At 49.3% G+C, this 13832-nt stretch overlaps 1 long non-coding RNA gene across 3 annotated transcripts in view; it reads right to left on the bottom strand.

Annotated features, from left to right (window-relative positions):
* The window catches only part of LOC143676124 (uncharacterized), a 40741-nt gene extending 28492 nt beyond the window's left edge, over positions 1–12249 (bottom strand). The window contains exons 1-4 of one of the 3 annotated variants that reach the window (XR_013171836.1): positions 11891–12249; positions 7896–8081; positions 6502–6597; positions 1426–1643 (exon numbers count right to left, since the gene is read on the bottom strand). This is a non-coding gene — a long non-coding RNA (uncharacterized LOC143676124). Of the gene's footprint in view, positions 1–1425; positions 1644–6501; positions 6598–7895; positions 8082–8400; positions 8456–11890 lie in introns of those variants that run through there. The other 2 variants (XR_013171838.1, XR_013171837.1) reach the window with 2 other exon arrangements.
* Positions 12250–13832: the final 1583 nt, after the last annotated feature.

The following is a 13832-nucleotide window of genomic DNA, read 5'->3' on the forward strand; positions in this document are numbered from 1 at the left end:
AACTTTCAGCCCCCACCCCGTTCACAGGGGCTTAACCCAGGACATGCTCATGTCGTGCTCATCGCTCCAGCGCCCGGCCCCCTCCACAGGGGGCTGCCTTAAATGGGAGCCTCTTGTGACTCAACTGATCTGGCGTCATCAGCTCCAAGTGGGGAAGAGTATCCGGGGAGGGTCCTCGCCTGGAAGCCCAAAGCAGCAGGGAAATGAGGCGGGGGCACGTTCTCAATTATTAATGTGAAGACTTGCGAGTTTTGGTAGACAAACGCCTGGAGGGCTGAGCGAACACTGTGAGCAAAGGCTCGGTGCAGGATGGAAGGTGAAAGGAGGCAATGGACAGAAAATCCAGAGCCCCTTGGTAGGGTCCCTGAGGCCTCGCGGCCAGCAGCAGGAGAAAGGAACTGAGAATGACAGTCAGGCAGATAGCGAGCCAGTGGACTCAGGCACATAGCTGCAGAGCGGGACGTTTGCACGGGACACTGGCCTTCCACGCAGCCTTCCTCTCTCTGGTGCTCTGGGGAAGCCTCTTCACTTTGCTCTCCCTGGTTGGTGGGCTGAGTCTTCCACCTTATGCACCCGCTGTGCCCTCGATCGTGCAGACAGGTATGCGGAGGAAACAGAATCGTGCTCTCATTCCAGAGCAAGCGGCTTCTGAGACTTCGCATGTGGGCCAAAAGAGTCACATCTCAATGCTGAAAGCGAGTCAGGGCGCTTGGATTCCAAGCTTTTTGGGAAAATGAGGAGGACACGGAAGCCCTGAGAAGGCTCTGCCACTGCAACAAGAGGAGAACCAGAAACCAGACCTCTGGCCAGTTGAAACTTATTTAATCATGTGACAATTGCTGGTACATGGGAAATCCGTAAGGGCTGGGGAGAGGAGGGGAAGGAGTCTCACAGCTGCCAGGTTTGTGCGCCGGGCTAGGGGCGAGTACAGTTTTGAGTGATAGAATTGAGAAGCTGGCATGGGAGCCAAGCTTGGAGGAGGTGAGGTGACCCCGCAGGTGCACAGGGAAAGTGGATGTGCAGAGGCTGGCGTGGCTGGGGCGCAGGGATGCGGGTGGGGGCGCAGAGTCAGAGGAGACGTGCAGGAGCCTCAGCGGGGTCCCACACAGCCTCGAGGCCACTGTCCTGACTTGACTGCTGGCCCTGCGCACCACAGGTGCCACTGCAGGAGCACGCGCAGGTGTGACCTGGAGCTCGCACCGGCAGGGTAAAGCCCACTTTGGCAGCTGTGTGCAGAATGGACAGTGGGCAAATGGGTAGAAGCAGGGAGGCGAGGGTATGGAGCCCAGTGCACTGGGCTGGGTCATGACCCCAGCTGTCTAAGGCCCAACCCCAGCACCTGGGAATAAGGCGACGTTTGGGAATAAGGCTTTTGCCAATGCAGTAAAGAGGCTGGGGCTGAGAGCACCCTAGGTCAAGGGTCACTGGAGCACAGCGCCCTCAGGGAGAGGCCCAGAGGCCCAGGGAAGAAATGCTTACAGGCAGGGGTGGGGTGGAGGGAGGCAGCTACAGCCCACACAAGCGGGACGGAGTCTGCCTCTCTGCACCACACATGCACTCACTCTCCTCCCACCAGATTCACCTCTCTTCTGCCCCACTCGGTTCACCTCTCAGTGAGGTGTGGAGGTCATGCACAGCAGGGCCTGGAGGGAGCACAAGAAGTAAGAAGGAAAAAAAAAGAGTCATGCCAGCTCTGGGATGGGGCAGGCTAAGGAAAGCTGCAAAGGAAACTGGCCAGTAGACCTGCAGCTTCTCCTCCCTCTGTCCCCTCACCCATCTGCAGCAAAGAGGGAAGCCGGTGGGTGCACCCCTCTTCGTAGCAGCCACATGGATAAAGCCAGCGAAAATCTCCCCAGCCTACAGACCCTCCCTGAACCGTCTGTGTCCAGGCTCCAGGTGACCAAAGGGATTTCATGGGTGCACGAGAGGCAGGGACAGACCAGGTTACTTCTCCCTGTCCTTCGTCATTGCTCGCCAGCAGCCTCAGGCCATTGTGACTCCAGCTTCAAGCACCAAGTATGTGGTTTCAGCCCCAGCCCATGGGCTTTTGAGACACAGCTATACCCAGTGCTGGGAAGTTTAGGGGGCACAGCTTCCTGGGTTTGCCAGCCTCTGGGCCACCCCCTTGTATTCTGCTTAGCATCTCAATCTTCCATCACAGGATAACTAAATCCTTGGATCGCATCCCTTAATATGGCTTCTGTTTTTTTTTTTTTCTCAAATGTACATGCACAGATTTTCAAACAATAGAAAACCATCCACTCTAAATTATGCCACCCTATAAACAGTACAACACAATGTACATTTTTAAGATATCTGCCTTAAAGATGGTTTCCATTTCAGATTCAACATTTAACACTAATAATTTCACTTGAATAGAAGTCAGAGTGTTTACAGGCAGAAAGGTGCTTTGAGAGAATAGTCATCAGTTCCTTTAGAAGTTTCTACAATGAATTAAGACACATTATTATCCATAAATTTTCGGAAAGTTTCATCAATATTTAATTTCTTCTAAAAACTACATTAGGATTAATATTTCCAAGAAAACAGGCTTTTTCTCCAAGGAGACATGTCTCCATGTGTGATGTTTTATCTGCCACTGCCATTAGCATCCTCAGTGGAGGGGTCAGTTTTCACTCAAAGCAGCCCCTTTTTCTGAATTCCTGCCCCTCTGTACTTTTATAAACTAAGCTCCACGCTGACAGCAGGCAAACCTAGTGCACAAAGCCTTGTAGCACTGGGTTATGTTCTCTAATGCTTGGCTAACCTTTGGGACCAGTCGCGAGAGAAGGTAAGGGGGATTTTCACAGTCAGCAGGGGTCTGTGAGGTTCTGTTTTATCACCTTGGCTCCGAACACTCCGAAAGATGTAAGGGCACAAAAGAGCTGATGAATGTGGTCAGATTTCCTCCACTGCCCTATTCAGAAGGACTGTGTAGCTAATTCCTAAGTGCTAAGCTTTAAAAGACATGCCCTTAATAATTAATCCTTTCTTTCAAGTACTTTGACTTGCCCAATGCGTGCTCAGTGAAGCATGTTTCTGGCAACTGGAGCCTATTGTGTTGTGTTGTGGTCCCAGACTGTTGCATGTTGTGGTTCTGGCCTGTTGTGGTGTGCCGTTGTTGTGGCATGGGGTGGTCATTGCCTATTGTGTTGTGGTGTGTTGTGGTCTCAGCCTGTTGTTGCGTGTTGTGGTTCTGGCCTGTTGTGTCATGGTCCCGGCCTGTTGTGCTGTACCATGGTCATGGTATGGTGGCGAACTGGCCTGTTGTTGTGTGCTGTGGTCCCAGCCTATTGTGGTTGGGGTATGGCATGGTCTTGACCTGCCCTGACCCTGGGGCATCCTGTGTCTGGCGGGTGGCTGCCCCCACCCTAAGCAGATGCCGAGGGCCACCTGGTCCAGGGCCCTCACTCTTAGCCCATCCGAGCATGCACGTCTCAGCTCCCAGCTGCCGTGACAAACACCACAGGCCTATTGCTCAACAGCAAGAATTGATTGGCTCATAGCTGGGGAGGCTGGAAGTCCAAGGTCAACATGTGGACAAAGGCCTGCAGCGTCGGGGTGGCCTCCTACCCCCCAAGCCATGTGGTGTCCACCTCCTATGCCTGGGAGGATGCCGGCCTGTGCCTTAGGACCATTCGTCCAAACTGGTCTTACCCAGCAGCCTCTTCAAAGGCCCTACTTGCAAGCGGGCTCCCCACAAGAACTGGGCCTTAGCATGCCGTGGGGTGTGATTCCCCCACATGCATACCTGCTGGCTACTACCTGCTCGTCACCACCTGATCTCACACACACCTGCTGGTGACCACCTGCTCTCCTGTACACCTGCTCATCACCACCTGCTCTCCTGCACACCTGCTGGTCACCACCTGCTCTCCTGCACACCTCCTCACCACCTGCTCTCCTGCACACCTGCTCATCACCACCTGCTCTCCCCGCATTTTGTCTGGCCCTGCCTTGGACCGTGCACTCTTCTCACCTTTTCCCTCTACCTAAGACTCCTGAAGATCAGGCTCTGACCAGCTCCTCTGAAAGGCCCATGCCCCTCACTGGCCTCCTTGCAGCCCCCTCTCAGCAGGCTCCTCTGCCCCTCTGAGGCTGGTTGTCCCCCAGCTCTGGGCTCCTGCAGAGGGGGACCCTGCCTGCCTTGCAGTCCCCTCTCAGCAGGCCCCTCCACCCCACTCCTGCACTGGCCTCCAGCTCTGAAACGCTGAGGTTCCAGGACAGTTGGCACTGCGGGCACATCTTTCCCATGGGACTTGCAACATGCTGAGATGGCAAAGTCAGAAAACTTTCCCTCTTCTCACTAAAGAAAAACGCAGATCCCAGGAACCCGTGGGGGCCTGCGGAGATCAGACAGGCAGGCCCTTCTCCCAGGAGAACGTAAGGATGATATGTGGTCAAACTTGGGCTAGAAAGGGTCTGCCACTTATTTGCTTCCTGTTCGTGTCCCCCACAGATGCTCCAAAATGGATACAAACAGCAACGACAATACTGGTATTCCTGTTTGACTTGGAAGAAGCTGGGAAGCTGTGAAGCATGGGAGCATGGGCCCCCAGATGTGGCTTCTTTGGGCCCCTCCCACCCCAGTGGGCTTTCCCAGAGCCCCCTCCTCTGGCCTATGTACCCTCCATCCCCTGCATGAGGTCCCCACCCTCCAGGGCAGGGCCTGACTGCCAGAGCTGGTGCCCATGAGGTACCCAGGGATGGGGTGAGAGGATTGAATGCCAGGTCCCAGCTGCGGAGCTCCAGACCCGGTCCACAACCCATCAGTCTTGCATCCTCCTTCCTTTGGGGCAACCCAGAGCCCACAGCCTGGCTCAGCTGGTCACCTGCTCCTACAGCTGCCCAACCTCAGCCCCTGCCCGCTTCTGGCTGCTGTCCAGCCACTCCACCCTGTGCCAACATGCTCTGACCCCCAGCCTTGGAGGGGCATTTCTCTTCTACCCACATAGCTCTTTCTGATGCCCTCCAGGGCACCTGCTAATAAAGAAATCGAATGAAAAGAGCAGATGTCTGTTCTCTCGTCACCTATTTCAGAAGAGCAGGATGGCAGGGAAAGCTGGGAGCTTGGAGCAGGAGCAGCCAGGAAGAGCCACTGAGGACAGCACAGGCCATGCTGGGTCACAAAATGAGCCTGACCCTCCATCCCAGACTGTTGCTGCGCTCTCTTCTGCCCGCCAGGCTGTCTCCCCTGCAAAGCCACTTGACTGGCTTTTCAGCACTTAGTCGGACATCTCCTTCCCTCATGCCCTTAGGCCTCCCTTCGCACCTGGAACCCAGGCAGGCCTACGCCTCAAGCTCCCATCAGCACCCAAAGTTTGCCTTTGACGTCACTCTGTAATCTCTTGTTTTCCAACCCATGTGCAGGCCTGAGCGCTGAACTGTGGGTGCCTCCGCCAACTGTGCCAGCTCCAAGGTCAGCCGCCAGCCCGCTGTGGGTCCCTGCACATGTGTGCTGAACGAGTGGTGAACTTATTCTACTTGATACCTACTAGTGCTGTGTGGTTTATAAAGCGTTTTGAATGCTTATTTGCATGAGCTGTGAGGCAGAAAAGGCCATGCCGGTCTAGGACCAGCTCCCCCGAAGGTTCCCGGCACAGCGGGTGTGGTGTAAGTGAGCCACTGCTCACGGCTGTGGAAGTGCAGCTCTGTGTATTCAGGCACGGAGGGGCAGTTCTCCCTTGGCCCTGCGCAGGCGGCAGCCTTGACGTTTGAGTGGCCGTGACTGCTGACCACTTGCCCTCCACCAGGAAAGGGCAGCACAACTGACCCACGGGCTTATGGGCTGGTCCTGCTGCCCCTGCATCCAGCCCCTCTCACTGCCACTCTCCCACATAGGGAAAAGCAAAAGCTGTCCCCTGCCCATTCATTCTGGACCAAGCCCTGGGTCGAGGCTGCTGGGGAAGCCACTTGGAGGCAATGAGGATGAGACAGAAGGTCTGGCTGAGCAGAAGCTCCCTCCTGGGCCCCGAGAGGTGGACGGGGCCCCTGCCACGGCTGTCCGCACCCCTGACCCAGCTCCAGGAGGGGCCCAGCATGGCTCCCAAGTCCATCTGGTGACAGACTAAAGGACAGCATGGCCACCAACATCCCGGCTACATTGTTCCCGGCTTCTCCAGCTCGCCCTCTCTGCCCCTGCTGGCCTTCTACTGTCTTCCCAGGCTCCACAACCCCCTTTGGCTTCACCCCTTTGGTCTCTCATGCTCCCTGGCCTCAGCTCCCCCGTCAGCAGCCACACACCCCCAGGGGTGCCCCCAACATCCCGCCACCCTGCCTGCCCTGCACGATTGAGGGCACAGCTGCCATCTCTGCTCTGGGAGGTGGTAGATAGACTCCTTAGCAGCTGTGACCCAAGGGGACAGCAGTCCAGGCCTAGCTGCAGCCACACGCCTCCCTCCGTGTGCCTGGCCGAGGGCATCCCCACCCCCCCAGGTAGCTCCCGGTTGGTTGGTTGGAGAAGCTGACCTGGACAAAGCTCACAACCGAGACTTCAATTACCTGAAGCCTCTTGGTGTCTGTGTTCTGATTTCTCTTCATTGTTTTGCCTTTCTTCTGGTCTTTTATTTTTCCTTCTAATTTTTAAATCCTCAAGTCCTTAGGAAGAAGGGATGGGAACGAGTGAACAAATTAAATGAAACTGTTAGACTCAACAGTTTATCCATAAAAAAGTGAAACATGTTCTAGGTGTGCAAGGGTAGTTCAGGGGTAGAATTCTCACCTGCCATGCGGGAAACCTGGGTTCAACTCCCAGTCCATGCACTTCCCCAAAAAACGAAACAAAAGAAATCCAACAAATGGCGCTGTAATAATGGGATACTCACATGGAAAAATGATGAAATGTGACCCCTCCGTATAGCATACAAAAAAAAAAAAGTGGAGCATGTTCTATGCTCCCCTGAGGTCTCAGAGATGAAAATAACTTTGGAAGTTTGTAGCTTCTTGAGAGAAATCAGATAGCCTAATAGTTTAGTGTGCCCCAGAATAGCAGGTGGGGACCAACAGACAGGGGTTTAGAGGGCTCCTAATCCAACATTTGCATTTTAAAGACTGGAATATAAAACTTGGGAGGAAAGAAAATGCCTAAAAGGCATGAGAGGGCATGTATGAAGACAGCATCCTTTCTTCAGTAACCCACTGGTTCGCTGAGTACCTTGACACCCAGCAGGGTCCCCAGAAATGTTGGCCCCCTTGTGATTCCTGGGCCCCCCTAACCAGGCTCTCCCCACCACATTGTGAAGCGGAACAACAACTATAGAGATATTTGAGCAAAGGAATCCAGTGCGCCGTCCCCTACATCAGCAGCTTCCAACCACATAGGGGAGTTCTCAAAGAACTGTGGACTGGAAAATTCTTTCCGTCTAATACAATAGCCATCATCACAGGACACATTTGTTTCAGAGAAAAATAACATAAAGCTGTGCACATGGCTCGGCTCAGTGCCAGAGAATCAATGATTCCGTGAAGGAGAAAAGCCACCCAACAGATCGGGCCCCTCGGACCCACCAGTCCTCATGAAAACGGTCACATTAGGAGACTGGAATGCCCCATCTGCCCAGAATAGCTGCATATTGTTTGGAGACTGTGTCTCCAAACAACCAAAACACTGGCCCAGATCCTGGTGACATTTCATATTCTGACTCCGTCTACTGTGTCAGCCCACCAGAGAGGTGGACATGCAAATGCAAGACAGAGCAGCAGAGCTCACACACTCCTTGTCTGCACCAAACCTCGATTCTCTGGCCTGGCCCCTCACTCCCCGTGAACAACCTGACACTCCAACCACCTCTCTTCCCAGACATGGCAGTTTGGATCCCAAGGTCCCCACATGTGAAATGAGGAGAGTAATACCCACCTGGCTGGAATGCTTGGGAATTTGATCAGGCAAAACTTACAGTTTAGAGTGCTCAATAGGAGTTTAATAGTGGCTTCTTCGTCCCAGGCTCCATGTTCTTGGTCTTAGGATCTGCTCTTCTAGAATGTACTTCTTCCTGCTCTCTGTCCATCAAATCCTGCTTGTCTCTCAAGCCCAGATGAGGGTGAACATTCCTCCAGAAAACTTCCCTCCTCTTTCCAGTCCCCTGTGAATTCACAGCACATACTGTTTGTTAGAACTGCCCATTTATAAGGTTGGAGAAAGCACGTGTGAATGAGGAGACCGCGCCATCCTGGGTGACCCTTCACAGCAGCCTAACTGGGAAGGATCCACCTCCACCTTTACGGAGGAGAAACCTGGGAGGTCCAGGGGTCAGGAAGCAGGGTCATGTGTGCTCTCCAGGACACCGCAGGGACCCCTCTGAGCAGACTCAGCTGCCCACAGCATCACCAGTCAGCCTCCCATCTATTGCCGGTTCCCTTCCCCATCTAAGCAGCCTGAGGACAGCACCATGGCCTACTTACCATTAGGCCTGGGGGGGCTAGAGGGCTAGGAACAGTGGGCATATGTGGTCTTGGCTCTCAACTTACTTGTAACCACTAGCAATTTCCACTGCCTATTGTTTCCTCAAACAATCAAAGGTTCTGCAAAAGGAAAAGCTCAGCGTATACCCTGTCTAAAATGCCAGCAAACTCCAAATTCTTAATCCATGGATAGAGGATTCTAGATCGTCCTTCCTGCAGCATACCCTTTGCCCTTCAGCTGCCTGCTTCACCCCCAAGCTCGTTCAAACCCCAGCCTCGGGCCCCTCACTCTTCTCACTCAGAGGCCTGGGGTGGGTGGGCCTGGGGGGCAGCTCAAGGTCTATTGTAATAAACACACTACTTTGAAAGAAAAGAACATACAGCATTGGAAGGTTTATTTGGTCGGCCCACAGGAGAAATATTGCCTCCAGGTATATATGATACAAAATAAAATAATAAAATGCTGTGTTTGGCACAGGGCAGAAGGAAGCAGAGGGCCTTTGGCACAGCTTAGCTCCACCCCATGAGTCGTTTGTGTTACCTGGAGAGCAAACTGAACAGGTAGCAACAGAGCGTAAGGAGTTCACACAGATGCCACTTGAGTCTCGCACATATGGAGCTTTTATCCAGGCATTTTGTTTTCTTTAGCCCAAAAGACTTCATAATATTTCAGACTCATGCTGTGATTTTCTGGTAGAATGAGATTACAGCAGCTCAAAATTATATCCATAATTATATTCTGCTCAGATGAAAATGACTGTGTGTTCCAAGCTGCTAGCAGGACCTCTAGCAACAATCAGGAAAGCATTTTCTTGGTGCCAAAGAATTAGGCAGAGCCTTCTGGCGTGGGAGTCAGGAGGCCGGCTCTGAGACCTCTCAGACCTGGGGAATTTGTCTGTCATTCATCAGGTTCTCCCCAAAGCCTCAGTCTCCTTGTTCGTAAATTAGAAATACTAGCGTTGTGATGATTTAATGAGAAAATGTACATAAAGCCCCTTACAAGAGGATGGGACGTAAGAAGTAGTCAAAAGATGACAGATTCAAACTGCTAACTTGGGCCCCCTAGAGATTCCCTGTGTGTGAGATTCGCTTACTGACCTTCTCCGTCTGAGCAGACTGTCTTCCCCCTGGTTCCAGAATTGGCTCTGTGGCTTTTGTGTGGCACGGGATGTGAGCAGACGTGACATCAATGTGAGGACAGGCTGGAGAAGTGCCTGCCAGGCTGGCCTGGGGCTCTTCTGACCCCGTTATGCTGAGCCCTGCTCCCAGCGACCTCTGGTCCAGGCCGCTTGTTTAGAGCATCTCACTCAGGAGTTGTGCAAGCTCCGCGGGAACCAAGGACGGCCAGCTCAGGCCACTGGGTGTTAGCGTGGCTTGTGACACAGTGACCAACCCTGTAACAGCGGCTCACTTACCCACTTTCTATGCAGAGGGGCCGTGCATCTCAGCCTGCACGGTGCTGGCCTGGCTTATGCCCCCTGTTTCAGTGATTCAGCACCTCACCATTCTCCTTGGCTTTTTTTGTCTTTGTTTATTTTTTAAACAGAGCATTAAAATGATTCGACCCTCACTTTGCACTTAGAGAACCTGCGTGTGGTCTCCAGTACCACGTGAGATGAGTGCACCTGAACACGCAATTAAATCTGAAACATGACAAAAACAACCCCCCACTTTCCCTGGCCTTTCCAGACAGAGCGCAGGTGATGCCTCTTTCCCGGACAGCAATCAGGGAGGACTTGCCAGTTAGCAAGATGTGCTCAGACCCTGGCAGTCAGGCATGACTAACTGCCCCCTTTCTCCAGCGGCAGTAGAAGAGTTATCCCAAGCCTTAGCCCCCAGCCCCCCAGTGGACTCTAGCCCTGGGCCAGAGTGGAGGCTGCAAGATTCACAAAGCTCCCTGGCACCAGCACACCAGGAGGTGGGAAAGAAGTAAAATAGACATCAGATGCATTTGAAACGTCTGCAGAAGCAAGAGTCTGCAAAGTCTTGCATCCACGTGTTTAAAGGGCAGATGTCCTCTATAAAATGATGCAAATCTATGACTATTTTTACCATTATTTGATAACGTTTTTCTTTTGCTTTCAATCCAATTCGCAACAATGAGCTCAAAAATGCACATTTAATGAAATTTATTTGATAACGTCTTTCTTTTGCTTTTAATCCTATTTGCGGCAATGAGCTAAAAAAAATGCATATTTAATGAAACACTAAGTCCTGAGTTTCCATTTCTCAAGAAAGTAAATCGTGACCCGGCACAAAATGTTTGCCATCATTTACCTTCTACCACAGAGGTTGCTGCGATGTCACCAAACATATGGAAAGTAAAAGACCAAATGCATGGAAGTAGTATGGGGATCCATTCCAACATTATTTAAAAAGATCGGCCTAAAGAATCTAACTTAAGACCCAAAGTGGCAGGTTTGTCATACGGACTTATACTGCCTGACTTTGAGTTAGAACAAGTTCATTTTACTCATTTATTTGTACATTTTCTTGCATATGCACTGGGTATGAAAGCATAATTGTTCACGTGTTGGTTATATTAGCAGAAGTTGACAAAGAGTTAAATGGTTCCAGTTTTATAGAAAAGGATATTTCAAATTGGAAGCCAGGCTTTGTTTTTTCCCATTCAATTCATGGAATAAAACTAAAGACATTTTAAACATTAATGCACATTCAGTTTAAAAGACTAACATTAAAGATCAACTTATTAGTTTTCACAATGTGATGTAAATGTAAAGTTAAGAAACTTAGGGACCGGGCTGTGCTTGGAATTAATTGGTTGTGAGGCAAGCATAATTAGAAATGGCATTCAGACATGCTGCAGTGTTCTCCCAACTGAAAAAGAAGCTGTAGTTGTCAAAATATATAGACTAAATACCTGCACACACACGAGTAACTGAACTACAATATTTTGGCAAAGCGTTGAATATTAGAAAAAAAATAAGTATAACAAAATCTACTTTCTTCGTTGCCCTTCTTCAATCATATTTTAGAAATGTTTGAATTATGCAGAACTACTCTGTGAATCAAAGTGCCCACACTTTGGGTTGTATTTTTTTTTAAGTGCCATTCAACTTTTTGCATCAGGCCTCTAAATTTTGGTTATATCTTCTTCAAAATTAGTTGGAAATCTTTAATTGAAATATTCAACAGAGGAATGCCCTCCACCAAAACAACCAAACAAAAACACTGTTGCTGTCGAAGCTGTTAGCAAGTTGCAGTTGTTAAAAGGAAGCCTGCCAACAGAAAGGCGTTAGAATATAACTTTGCAAAGGCAAGAAGAGGACTGAACAAACTAGAGTGAAGGTGTAACTGATGTTCAGTTTTGAATTCTCAATTTCCTTGGTCTTTCTTCACTCTCTTTCTCCAAAAGTCCAGGACATGAAAGTAGTTTTGGATTAATAATATTTGTGATAGTGAAGATCTCTGATGGTCTAATTAGGTGCTACATAAATTCCTTTAAATGTCCTTTAAAAATCACAATTACCTTTAATTAGAGGGACCACTCTGCTGCAGGGACAAGGGTCAAGTAGCTGGTGCTACTTTTGGAGACACAAATCAAAAGTTTTTAAAAACCTAAGGTTACGACCTCATCAATCCCTGGGTATTAGCTACCAGTCACCCTGGGAGATGTGTAACAATGTCACAAGTGACAACTCTGCTTGATATCTGTCCATATTATGTAGCAGTTGTCAAGGGAAAAGAGCACATGTTCTGGGCCTTTGTTTACAGAACTCAGCTTTAGAATGCCAGTATGAAATAGTCACAGAGAGCTTGGGAGACTGTTGAGAATGGCTTCTGGCCCACGGGCTAATGGTTCTCAGTACTCTCACTGCCGAGAGTGAAGCTGAATAGCTCACAGCAAATAAACAGGGCGCAGAGCGTTTCCAGAAACTGTGACTCATGCATCGTGAGAGACACTTCCCTACCGCATACATGTATTCATCATTTCTATCTTTATAGGAGGGTTAACCATTAATGCTTCAGGGTTAAAACCTTTTAAAAATAGCTCCAATGAGAAAGCAGTCAATTAAATGTGGCAATGTAGGAATCCTGTCCATATCTTGGAATCCTGGGATATGGTGCCTATTTATAAAACACGTATGCTCCAAAGGTCACAAGTATGCCCTAAAGTTTTGCAGCTAAAATGAGGGCAATTTTAAGACTGAAGCTGCTTCAGCCATCCTTTCCTGCAGCTGCCAAGATGTGACCTCAAGTACAGACTCAGCACCACAGGAGGGTGGAATTATGGGCTGGGGGGGGAGGACACTCTTCATTTCAGATAAGACCTCTGCATACAGATCTCCTGGGCTTTCAAAGCCACCCTGTGGAGGGGACAGGCCAATGCCACAATTCCCTCTACATTCACATGCAAAAAAAGAGGCACACTTCCCTTTTTCAAATTTCTCATTGACTCAACTTGGTTTTGAAAACAAACTAATGGGAATGTCAAGACAAAAATTGGGTCCCATCTCTACCTAAGGTTGTTGCAAACTGTGGTCAGTGAAAAGAAAAAGTTATTAGAGCGATTATGTCTCAAAGTCCATGGACAAGTAGCATCTTTCCCTCAGACTTCATAGAAGCTGAGATGGGAAATAAGGTTGTCACCTCTCTTCGCTCAGGGTCAGTTTGACCTCGCTACTTCTGCCTCTCTCTGTCTCTAGTTTGGCTCAATTGATTTCTTCTAACTCACCCAGCAGGCAGCAACTTGTCCCCTAACCATAGTTTCAGGTTTTTGTCATCTTAAAGACAGAAAATCTGAATTGCTCAACACTTTCTAAGAACTGGCTCCCCTGGGTTAGAATGTCATTCCTGATCCAATCTGCTGTGAATAGGTGTGTAAACTGTTCTAGAAACCTGTAGGAAATGATAGTAAAAATAAGCATCCTTTAGTGATTCCTAAATTCAACGATTTGAGTAAGGGAAAAGAAATACTATATTCTAGGAGAAGAACACCTAAAACTATGAAATTGTCAATTTGTTCGAAATCAAAAATACCTATATCTAATTAACCCCTGCTAGATACTTTCTATGCACCAGACACTGTGCTAAAAATAGTTTACCTGTATATATTTAATATAATGAACTATCTAATGACATTTAAAAAATCTTTTTTGTGATGTTTATGGAATTTAACATTTGAGCCAAAAGTTTATCAGAATCTTTAAATGTTTCAGAATTACTGAAAAACAATGTAATAAAAGGAAGACGAATGTGGGAAATAGTCTATGTAGACATAGACATACAATAATTAAAACACTGTGGCCTTGGGGCAAGGTAATAAACGGAAGATTACAGAAAATGGCCCGTTATATTTTTGAGTCTTGTATTTCAAATCAACAGGGAAAGAATAAACTATGCAGAAAATAAGGCAGGGGTATTAGCTGCTCAGTTTGAAAAAACAAACCAGGATAGGACCATACTTCACA

Source organism: Tamandua tetradactyla, chromosome 3 (assembly GCF_023851605.1).
Source record: "Tamandua tetradactyla isolate mTamTet1 chromosome 3, mTamTet1.pri, whole genome shotgun sequence".
NCBI classification, from domain to species: domain Eukaryota; kingdom Metazoa; phylum Chordata; class Mammalia; order Pilosa; family Myrmecophagidae; genus Tamandua; species Tamandua tetradactyla.